Source organism: Bison bison, unplaced genomic scaffold, assembly GCF_000754665.1.
Source record: "Bison bison bison isolate TAMUID 2011002044 unplaced genomic scaffold, Bison_UMD1.0 scf7180017864527, whole genome shotgun sequence".
Classification (NCBI taxonomy): Eukaryota; Metazoa; Chordata; class Mammalia; order Artiodactyla; family Bovidae; genus Bison; species Bison bison.
The window spans coordinates 13742926-13754791 of record NW_011495078.1 but is presented as its reverse complement, the minus strand read 5'-3'; the positions used below and the strand labels follow the sequence as shown (position 1 = coordinate 13754791).

The 11866-nt window shown below is 40.6% G+C and overlaps 1 protein-coding gene across 1 annotated transcript in view; it reads left to right on the top strand.

Moving 5' to 3' along the window:
- HS6ST3 (heparan sulfate 6-O-sulfotransferase 3) overlaps positions 1-11866 on the top strand; it is a 717397-nt gene that overhangs the window by 354113 nt on the left and 351418 nt on the right. The window lies entirely within an intron of this gene.

Genomic DNA, 11866 nt, shown 5'->3' with positions numbered 1-11866 from the left:
TTCTCACAATTCTGGATGCTAGAAGTCTGAGATTGAGGTGCTGATAGGGTTGAGTTCAACCACTTCTCCTTGACTTGTAGGTGGCTTTTTTTTTTTTTTAATTGTTTTCAAATGGTCTTGACTCAATGCATTTCTGTATTCTAATCTCTTCCCATAAGGAAACCAGTCATATTAAATTAGAGCCCATCCCACTGACTTTGTTTAACCTTAGTTACCTTTAAATGTTCTAATTCCAAACACAGTCACTGTGGATTAGGACTTCAACATGTGGATTTTCCAAGATGAGGGGAATGACCCAGTTTAGCCCATCACAGGTGCCTCTCAAGCAGGGACATACACTGAAATGGAAGTGGCAAAGGATTTCACCAGGATGATGAGTGATCTTCAATACTGGGAAACAGAAGCAGCTTCTTGGCAAATTGGTGGGAATGATCACAACAATCATAATGAAATTCACTGAGGACAAAATGCTCAATGGAGAACCAAGCTGCTTCAGCATTAAATAGAAGATAGTTGGTTAAAGAACATGATGGGGATGGGAGGAAGGCTTATGCTATGTTAAGTCACTTCAGTCGTGTCTGACTCTGTGCGACCCCATAGACGGCAGCCCACCAGGCTCCCCCGTCCCTGGGATTCTCCAGGCAAGAACTCTGGAGTGGGTTGCCATTTCCTTCTCCAATGCATGAAAATGAAAAGTGAAAGGGAAGTCCCTCAGTCGTGTTTGACTCTTAGCTACCCCATGGATTGCAGCCTAACAGGCTCTTCTGTCCATGGGATTTTCCAGGCAAGAGTACTGGAGTGGGGTGCCATTGCCTTCTCTGGGTGGAAGGCTTGGTCCTTGGAATTAACTTGTTCAATTGCTAAGTCATGTCCTACTCTTTGCAACCCCATGGACTATAGCACTCCAGGCTCCTCTGTCCTCCACTATCTCCTGGAGTTTGTGCAGATTCATGTCCATTGAGTCGATGATGCCTTGGAATTTTAAATGAGTCTAAAAAAAAAAACTGTGTGCCAGTACTCCATCTGTAAAAGTCAGCATGATATGGGATGCTGCAAGATATTTAAAGGGACAGAAATCTTTTTAAAGAAACACTGAAAAAGGGCTTATTCAGCCAAAAAAAGAAATTGCTGATTGGGGATTTAATTATATCGGAGGACTGAGTGTGTGAGGGAGTTCTTAAACCGAGGAGTGACCAGCTGTTTCAAAACTTTACAAGAACAGATTTCAAGTGAACAGACTTAAATGGCAGTGAATGAGATTTAGAGTAGAGTAGAATAACAATTTTCAGACATAAAATTTTGATGGTTAAATACCGGTTCAATAACAGATGGAAGAAGCATGATTTTGTAAGAACACGGGTGTTGGGGTTAGGTACCTCTGTTTTAGCTACCATCTCCCCCTTTTAGCTGTATGATCTTGGACCCAGAACTTAAACCCTAGACTCATTATTTTTAAGGCTGAAATGAGCTACTATAAATAATTTTAGCAGATTTAATGTAAATTTAGCAGATGGAGAAGAGAACTTGCCACTCAGTAATTGTTAGTTTGATTGATTGTTACTCCCTTGTATAATTTCATTTCTTAGATGTGTCTAAAAGATGCAGCCAGTATGCTCTGCTCAATCTAAACTGGCATATATGATATTATTTGAAGTTCAAAGAAATGATATTTCCAGCCTTTTTAGCTCTGAAGACTTTACATTTTCTATCACAAAGTGATTTTGGGGCCTAAATGCCTAACCTTCTGAGAATCCAGGTAAAACAGATAGGCTGTCAGTTCAATGCAAAATTATAGGGACTAGGTAAAATTCTTTTTGCTGTCAGAATAATGCAGGGGCTTGTGTTTGGGAAAAAGCCTGAATTATTTGACAAATAATAGTTTATAAAATTCAGCTACGGTTAACCACCGTGTATTACTGGATTTCACAGAAATATTTTTCTATTGTAGATTTAAACTCCTTAACAGATAATAAACCCCGACAGAAAGGCATGTAAAATCTAGAGGCTCGTTCATGGAATCCAAATTGACGTTGATCACTATGCCTTCAGAAATTGCTGTAGTTTGCCTGCTGGGTATTCACTCCCTGAGACAACGTTGCAGCCAGTGTCTCTGCTTAGCTTTAGGCTCTAATTTGGGGTATTACACTTTTAAGTTTGAGAAAATCTCACAGTCTTTCAATTTCCCATGGATGAATTTAAAGTAGCCCTAATTTCTGGCTTCATGGGGGTTATTGATTTTAAGTGTATGCAGATGTATCTTAGACCTCACCAGCATGAGGAATACAAAAGATGTCACATTTAAATTAAATTCAAACTGCTCCCTTTGCCTGGTACACTGTAGTACGTGAAATTTCTTCCTTTTGGATTCTTTAGAATGACCTCCTTTCGCTAATGTTTTTCCAGGACAGTGCCTCCGTGAGCCTGTGCTGCCAGGCTGGGTACTGCCTGGCCTTTGTTCCATTAAAGAGAGCTGACTTCAGGGTTTCCCTGGCCTACGGTTCCTGTTCCTCAATGTTGCCATGATTAAAGCCTCCATCCCAAATATCTGCTTGTGTTGCCACCTGGGCTTCTGCTGCCCTCTTTGCTGGCCTCAGAGGGCCCTGATCTTCTCTTTACCACCATGGAGATCCAGTCACTCCCTAGAGCAGCAGCTCAGAAATGACCCAGGAGAAGTACACCACCCAGACAGACTTCTCATTGGTCACTCACTTATGGCTCCTCTCAGGCTTCCCAGGTAGCTCAGTGATAAAGAATCTGCTTGCCAATGCAGGAGATATGGGTTTGATCCCTGGAAGGGGAAGATCCCCTGGAAGAGGAAACAGCAACCCACTCCAGTGAGATCCCATGAGCAGAGGAATCTGGTGGACTATAGTCCTTGGAGTTGCAAGGAGTCGGACGCAGCCGAGGACACAGGCACACACTCATGGCTCCTCTCACAGGTCACGAGTCCATCCAGTCATTCCACCCGATGTTGCTTCCTTGCTCAGTCATATCATACCGCCCTTCCTGATCACGGCGTGCTCTTTGGCCAGCCCCCTGCCTGTCTCTATCTTTCAGAGGCATATTTCTGCCACTATTTTTGTCTACCTTTGAGGAATCTTCCTTGGGGTCCAGACTAAGAAAATAATACCAAGAGAAAAGGTGGAGTTCCTGTCTTCCCGGTTTATTTCCACCTCCAAGGCTCAAGGTCTTTGTCTCCAAGGTGATTGACAGTGAAGACACCCAATCCCTTCAGGTCCCATCCTCCACTCAGGGGCGTGACTTTAACCTTTCTCTCCCCAAAGACAGTCACACTCCAGAAAGCTGTAGTCCCGCAGTACTAAACTTTTTCCTCAGCTTTTCTTCTGAATTACAAAACAAAGACAGATCCTTTAATTAAGAAATTCCTCAGTGTCTGTGGATTTCATTTTTTACCTAACGCTGAGCATAGAACTTCTAGGCTGAGTTTTGTCAAGCCTAGTTCAGTTCCTTTTCAGAGATTTTCTACCATCTGAATGATCTTGGGCTCTGCTTACTTGGGAGCAAACAGCTTGAATAAAACATATACTTACCCAGAAGACCAAGCAATACTTGCCAAGCACTGCTGCTGCTACTGCTAAGTCGCTTCAGTCATGTCCGACTCTGTGCGACCCCATAGATGGCCTTCTACCAGGCTCCCCCCTCCCTGGGATTCTCCAGGCAAGTACACTGGAGTGGGTTGCCATTTCCTTCTCCAATGCATGAAAGTGAAAAGTGAAAGTGGAGTCGCTCAGTCATGTCTGACTCTTAGCAACCTCATGGACTACAGCCCACCAGGCTCCTCCGTCCATTGGATTTTCCAGGCAAGAGTATTGGAGTGGTGTGCCATTGCCTTCTCCATTTCTCCAATTAGAAGACTGTGTGTGGAGATACAACTCTTGTATTTTACAAACTGTCTCATGTGGGTCAACTTTGTTCCTCAAAGCCCCAGCTTCTCAAAATTTTGAATGTGCAGTATGTCCTTTGTTTTATATTAGCATAAATTAATGATCTACACCTGTGTCTTTTTAGAACAAAGGCAGGGTCAGCACTAAGGTATGTTCCACTCTTCAAATTTCATCCCCCAATGGTACAAGCTTTGAAATTAGTGGGTTTTTCCCCCTCATAAGACTGCAGATTCTAATCCGTTAACCCAGAAGGGAACATTACTCTGTCCCCACCATAGCACATGGTCGGGAAATAGGACTTTCCGTTTCTTTTTGCCTTTTCCCCTTTACATTTGGGACTAAAATATTTGCCCAAATGATACCTTATCCCTACCTTGGGTCAGCTAGTATGCTCTCTTATGTAAGAATTAATAGATCCACAAAGTCCTTCAAAATTATAGCTGATGAAGTCAGTAGAAACACGCAAATTCCCTTAGTGGGCATAAATTATATTTACTACATATTTTAAATTGCTGACCTGACCTTAGAAACTTTATTATATTATACTTAATGATGTATGTTATGACATTTTTAACAAATAATGAGAAATTTTATTTTTCCTCTTACCCCTTTGTTCTTTTCTTTTAAATAATATCTTCTCTAGTAATTGTTAATAAAAGAGAAAACCATTGTATTGAATTATGGTTCATTGGCTAAAAGGCTCCATATTATTTGAATTATTTACTGTTTTGTAGCATTTGCATTCTCCTCCAAATTTAGAAGTTTATTTGTAATGCAGCAATATTATAATCAGGCTTACTCTGAAAAAGCTAATGGAGCTAGAAAATAAGTTTCACCAGCCTCACTCAGTCAGGATGAAATCATCAGTTTCTTCATACTAAATGTTCTTTAGCAAAAGGTCAGCAAACTCATCTTCATTCTTATAAAACATAGGCAGAAATGAGAAGAATGTGAAAGACAAAAATGAGAGAATCAAAATTACTTATAATTATATCTCTATGCAGTAATAATAACTTTATTACTATGTTGCATATGTGGCTTGACATTCTAAATGAGCTGTATGAAATTAATACCAATAAAACTATAAAGACAATTACTGCCAATTGTGTAAAATAAAAGGTCTTTAAGCTCTTTTTAAAATATTGAAAACCATAAGTGAAGAGTGCATGGCAATTTTCCTTCCTTTTTTTGACTTTAAATCTTAAGTCAAAAAAAATCCTAAGTCTTATTTAGCTAATAAATGATGAGAAAAATGAATTTGGTAATTGGCCAAAGTCATGGTCTATTTAACTTTTCTTAAAAGCGTTTTCCACGAATTTGTGTTCTGTCTTTATTTGAGGTGAAATAATTGGATGATGATAAAATTCTCAGTTCTGATAAGAAAAAGTCTGTAACAATATTGTACTTAGCATTCTAGTTCCTCAATTGAGCAAGGGTGTCATCTTTGTAGTGGAGAATGTAGTCATCTGAATATTTCTACATTTTCCAAAGCTAGGCAAGTATGCCTATGATTATTAATAAATTTTAACTAATATTGCCTAATCCCAAGAACCTTAGAATGTGGTTAAAGATTAAATTAAATTAAAATAAGGTTTTTAGGGTGGGCCTTAATCCAGTGTGACTGGTGTCCTTATAAGAAGAGAAAATTTGAACACACACACATATTCAGAGGCAAGATGGTGTGAGGGTCCAGAGAGAAGGTGGCCATCCACAGTCCAAGGAGAGATGTCTCAGAAGAAACCAACCCTACAACCTTGATCTTTGCCTTCTAGCCTCCAGAATTGTGAGAAAGTGAATTTTTGTTGTTTAGGCTCCCCAGTCGGTGGGACTTCCTACGGCAGCCCTAAGAAACTGCTCCATCACCCAGGCTTTTCTTCCTCTTACTTTACTACATGTCAATCCTAACCATCATAGCAGTTGTCTTAGTTCCTTACCTTGACTGGTGGCTGCCTCAGTCAAGGTAGGTGGGGCTTGGGCTTAGCTGTTTGAATGACTCCCTAGAGCAGCACCCTTGCCCTCTAGTCCGATGACCCATTGACCTCCAAATAGAGGTCAAGTTCACCCAGACTTGAGAGCTAGCTCTGAAGGGTCCCAGGGAATGTTCCAGTTGGCTCCATATCACAGTCCTTTCTCCTGCTGTGGTGGCCCTGCCTCTAACCTTAATAGGTCTTGGCCTTACCAGCTTTACCAAGATCCCTTATTCTCCTCTCCCCAAGCTTCCCACACTTCCTCTTGAGCTTTTTCTGGATGATCTGGTCTCTAGATAGAATTAACTGTAATTTGGTTGCTTTTATGAGGGATGAACATTCCTTATTTTTTATGTCTTTGTTGTTGCTCAGTCACATCTCTTTGAGATGCCATGGACTGCAGCATGCCAGGCTTCCCTGTCCTTCACTATCTCCCAGAGTTTGCTCAAATTAGTGTCCATTAAGTCAGAGATGCTATCTAACCACCTCATCTTCTGCCACCCTCTTATTTTGCCTTCAGTCTTTCCCAGCATCAGGTGTTTCCCAGGTCTTTATGTACTTATATCCCAATTTCTACACCAGTATTTTTTGCTTATGTTTTATCTCCTCTGTAAGATTATTAGCCTTAACTAATTCTCTTTATAAATTATAAAAAGTTAATTAAAAGAATTCTAGTTTCAATGCCTCCCTTCTTGATCAAATAATTCCATTTTACACCTATAACTGAGCTTTTTGTCTTGATGGACAGAACCATTTTTGTCTGCTTGTCTTGACTTTTTTTTTTTTTTGCCTTTCTTATAGGTAAATTCTAAAAACTACCCTCAACCCAATCCATCTGATGTTCTCGGTTTCTGAGGGCGTCAATATTTGATGGTAGACAATACCTTGAAACACTTCAATAGTTTTAAAAGTGAAAATTCAAAATGTGGTGGTTAGGGAATTCCTTGGCAGTCCATTGGTTAGGACTCCACATTCTACTGCTGGGGCCCTGGTTCAATCCCTGGTCAGGGAACTAAGATCCCACTTTAAAAAAAAAGTGGTGGTTAAATATGACCAACAGCTAATGTTGTTTAAAAAGATGACAGATGAAATGGTCCTTGGTTTCCCTCCATTCATTCTCAAAACTTGACCACATGGATTTCCACATTTCCTTTTGTCTTTCCTCTCCAAGAGAGAAGTGTCTCCATTCCTTTCCGAGGTGGGCCCCTCCTGGGAGTCTGTCTGTATTTTCCATGACTCTGATTTTGCACAAACTCTTCTGTGTGAAATGTCTCCTCTCTTGTGTTAGCCTGACACACTGACCATCCAGCCAACTTTTCTTTTCCAGAAAATCTTCTCAGACTCCCGACTGACACTTAGATTCTCCTTTTTCTGTGTCTTCTTCAAAGTTTGACTTTCAGCCACGGAGACACATAACTCTGGGTAACTGTCTGCATCCCAGCTAATTCCACAACTTCTAAAAGCAGAGAATGATAAAAAGAATGCTAGGCTTTCTCACACATGGGTTCCAGCCATACAAGGAGAATTCCTTCCTCCTTTGATCTCTTAAACCCCACTTCTAAGCAGAGCCTTTTCCTTAAATTTGCAAATAAACTCTGGTTTCATCTTTGAAAACTAAAAAAGGAAAAAAGAATAAAAAAAAAAAAAAAAATGAAGAAGAAGAAGAAAAAAAGAAAAACTCCTTTTGTCCAGTTTTCCCCTAAAGCACCACCATATTTCTCCAGTGGTCAGATTTTTAAAAAAGAAGACAGATATTAAAAAAAGAAATCACGAATTTTCTATACTTTATTTCCCACTTGCTTCTCAGTTCATTAAATCTGCCTTTAACTGTCTCTACTTTACTGGCATTGCTCCTCTGAAGGTCATGAGTGAACTCCAAAGTGCAATGGTAATAGAGTCTTCCTGGGCCTTATTTGTCTGATCTGTTCACAGCAGTGGACTCTTGGCTGACTTTCTCTTCTTACACTTTCTATTTTCTTTGCTTCTAAAATGTACTTCTTTCCTAAGTTCTCTCTTTTCTCTTTATCATTCTCTTTGGATGCCTTTTCTTTCTTGAACCAGACTCCAGAATGCCCAAGTCTCAATCTGTGGCTCTTTCTACTACATTACTCACTCCTGCCCTGCATTCTTCTAGGGCACAGTCATTTTACCAAAAGCCTTACCCCCAAATGTAGCTATTCAGATATTTTATCAGTCCAAAGGAAGGGAAATCAAGGGTCAACATTATCATTTTCTGGTTTAAATTTGTAACTCCCATGTCTTGCAAAATTTTGGAGTTTAATTGTTCAAGCTGCATTTATCTGTACTTTTGTATTAATCTCTATTTTTAAATGACATATCACTTATGTCTATGACCATCTTATCATTCTGTGTTTATAGTACAGTGGATAGTTATCAGTGTAATATATCTTATGATCGAAACACTTAAAAATATTTGTAAGTTATACATGTTATTGGCTGAGTTGTTTTTCCCTAAATTCCTGTGTTGGAGCCCTAACCCCCAGTATTTAAGAATGTGACTGTACTTGGAGATGGGGTCTTTAAAGAGCCCTTTAGAATGGGCCCTAATTCAATCAGACTGGGATCCTTATAAGAAGAGGAAATTTAGACACAGAATTACTAGGCATGTGTGCTCAGAGAGGAAAGGCCACATGAGGACACACCGAGAAGGTGGCCATCTGCAAACCCAGGAGAAGGTCCTCAGGAAAAACTAACTTACTGACACCTTTATCTTGGACTTCCAGCCTTCAGAATTGTGAGAAAATAAGTTTCTGCTGTTTAAGCCTCTCAGTCTGTTGTATTCTGTTAGTAGCAAACTACTAACAACCCAGTCGCAAAAGTAAGCACTCAAATATATTGTATTTATTGATAGAGTTGGAAAATACTAAAGGGGGTAAGGGGCCTCCCTTTTTCTCTTTTAGCCATTCTAGTTATCCTCATATTTTTTTGTGGGAACAGTCCTCAGGGCAGTGGTTTAGAAGGCCAAGTTAGTTAGTCCTCAGTCATGTCTGACTCTTTGCAACCCCATGAACTGTAGCCCAACAGGCTCCTCTGTCCGTGGGATTCCCAGGCAAGAATACTGAAGTAGATTGCCATGCCCTCCTCCAGGGGATCTTCCCAACCCAGGGATCGAACCCAGGTCTCCTACATTGCAGGCAGATTCTTTACCGTCTGAGCCATCAGGGAAGCCCATAGACCATGGTTATTACCAAATACGGTATGTGTGTTCTTCAAATAACCTAAACCACTCTGTGGTCCATTCCCTCTTTGTCTCTTTACTGCTGCTGCTGCTGCTAAGTCACTTCAGTCATGTGCGACTCTGTGTGACCCCATAGACGGCAGCCCATCAGGCTCCCCCATCCCTGGGATTCTCCAGGCAAGAACAGTGGAGTGGGTTGCCATTTCCTTCTCCAATGCATGAAAGTGAAAAGTGAAAGTGAAGTCGCTCAGTCGTGTCTGACTTAGCGATCCCATGGACTGCAGCCCACCAGGCTCCTCCGTCCGTGGGATTTTCCAGGCAAGCGTACTGGAGTGGGTTGCCATCGCCTTCTCCCGTCTCTTTACTAATGTAATCTTAGTTCTGCTCTTTGAGTTCTGAGTTTCTCAACTCAGGTTGCCTCCCTGCTTTTCCACACATGCAAACCAGGCCCATTCGCCTGCAGGATGTTAATTTACCCTCCTTCCTGGAGATCACCCTGACTACTCAGTCTGCACTGATCTCTTGCTTCTCAGCCTCAGTCCCTTGTTCATGTTATTCACTGAGGTTGCTCCTCGGTGGCTGAATATCATTGTCAGTTTCATTTCCTTGCTCAACCACTTCAATGCTTTGTCTACTTTGCTTCAAAGATTTTTTATATTCTGGAGGCGAGGGAAGTGGTATCACTTCTTTTTCATTTTTCCTCTTCTCCCACCATCTCTGCCACATCCTCATCCCAAAGGAGCTATTGTACCACTGAACACATGGGGATGCTAAATTCTCTTTAATGTATTTTTATTTTATATGGAAATAAATCACTACAGATGGTGACTGCAGCCATGAAATTAAAAGACACTTACTCCTTGGAAGTAAAGTTATGACCAACCTAGATAGCATATTCAAAAGCAGAGACATTACTTTGCCAACAAAGGTTCGTCTAGTCAAGGCTATGGTTTTTCCTGTGGTCATGTATGGATGTGAGAGTTGGACTGTGAAGAAGGCTGGGCACCGAAGAATTGATGCTTTTGAACTGTGGTGTTGGAGAAGACTCTTGAGAGTCCCTTGGACTGCAAGGAGATCCAACCAGTCCATTCTGAAGGAGATCAGCCCTGGGATTTCTTTGGAAGGAATGATGCTAAAGCGGGAACTCCAGTACTTTGGCCACCTCATGTGAAGAGTTGACTCATTGGAAAAGACTCTGATGCTGGGAGTGGGCAGGAGGAGAAGGGGACGACAGAGGATGAGATGGCTGGATGGCATCACTGACTCGATGGACGTGAGTCTCAGTGAACTCTGGGAGTTGGTGATGGACAGGGAGGCCTGGCGTGCTGCGATTCACGGGGTCGCAAAGAGTTGGACACGACTGAGCGACTGATCTGATCTGATCTGATCTGATAGTTAATTAACAATACTGTGTTAGTTTTAGGTATATAGCCAAGTGATTCCATTATACACATACATGTATCCTTTTTCAAATTCTTTTCCCATGTAGGTTATCATAGAGTATTGAGCAGAGTTCCCTGTGTTATACAGGAGGTCCTTATTGGTTATCTATTTTAAATTCTTTTTTTTTTTAATTCTTTTTTTTTTTAATTCCACTGCAAGATTGTGGGGTTATCTACCCTTTATTTTTTTTTTAATTTTATTTTTATTTTTTTTTATTTTTTTACTTTACAATTTTGTGTTGGTTTTGCCATACATCAACATGCATCCACCACGGGTGTACACGTGTTCCCCATCCTGAACCCCCCTCCCACCTCCCTCCCCATACCATCCCTCTGGGTCATCCCAGTGCACCAGCCCCAAGCTTCCTGTATCCTGCATCTTGAATTAAGTTCAGAGGATTTGGCAACTCTGATTCCTCATGACTATTTAAAGTAGAAACAAGGGATTAGAAACAGGGCTGGTAGGAAGTATCAACATGTAAGAAATGAATAGACTCTTTGAATGCAGAGGAAGATTTATTATGTGACACTACACTTTTGCCTTTTCTTGCTCAGGGTCTTTTTTTGCTGTAGTCAGTTCATGATATGCTAGGGGAAACAGAACTACTGTTGACGGTTCAATGCATCTGATGAAAAGGTACTTAAATTATTTAAGGGGAACTTTTGTTTTCCCAGTAACTCTGGTGGGGATACTTCTCATGTTAAAAAGTATGAGAATGGGTCTCTTTTCTAATTTTTCTTTCTTGCTTGTGTAAATGCACAATAAATTCCTTTGACAGTCAGAGGCACAGACAAATGTTATTGGAAATCTCCAACCCATCTTAGGGAGGAGTAACACTTTTAACAGTGAACTCGCTGGGGGACATCTGTTATGATGTCATGACTTTTTACTCTTTACAAATGTCAGCAACATTCGTCTTTTAAGAGTTTCATTGCTCTAAACGTCTATTTCTCGCCTTTTGTTCATTCATTCAATACATACTCTGTTGTATCGAGGGACTCATGTCTGTTTTCACTTCAAGCTGGTTCTTGTGTCTATTTATTCTATAATAATTCAATTTCCTTCCTCCTCCACCTTAGGTATATAAAACAAGTACATTTTCAGATTTAACATATGCATAAATTTTAACCATGTTCTGACAAAGATCTTGGCGTGTAACTTGGTATTTCATCATGCTGTTTTTTCTCATGTGGAATTCTTATTTTACAGATAAGATCCAGAAAGGTGAAGTGCCCTATTTAAGATCTCATTTCATAGGGGTAGAACTAGAATCCATATCCAGATCTTGTAACTTCTAGTCTTGTGTTTTTTCTCTCTCTTTTTTCCCTTATTTGGCTCTTTCTTGTTTGACC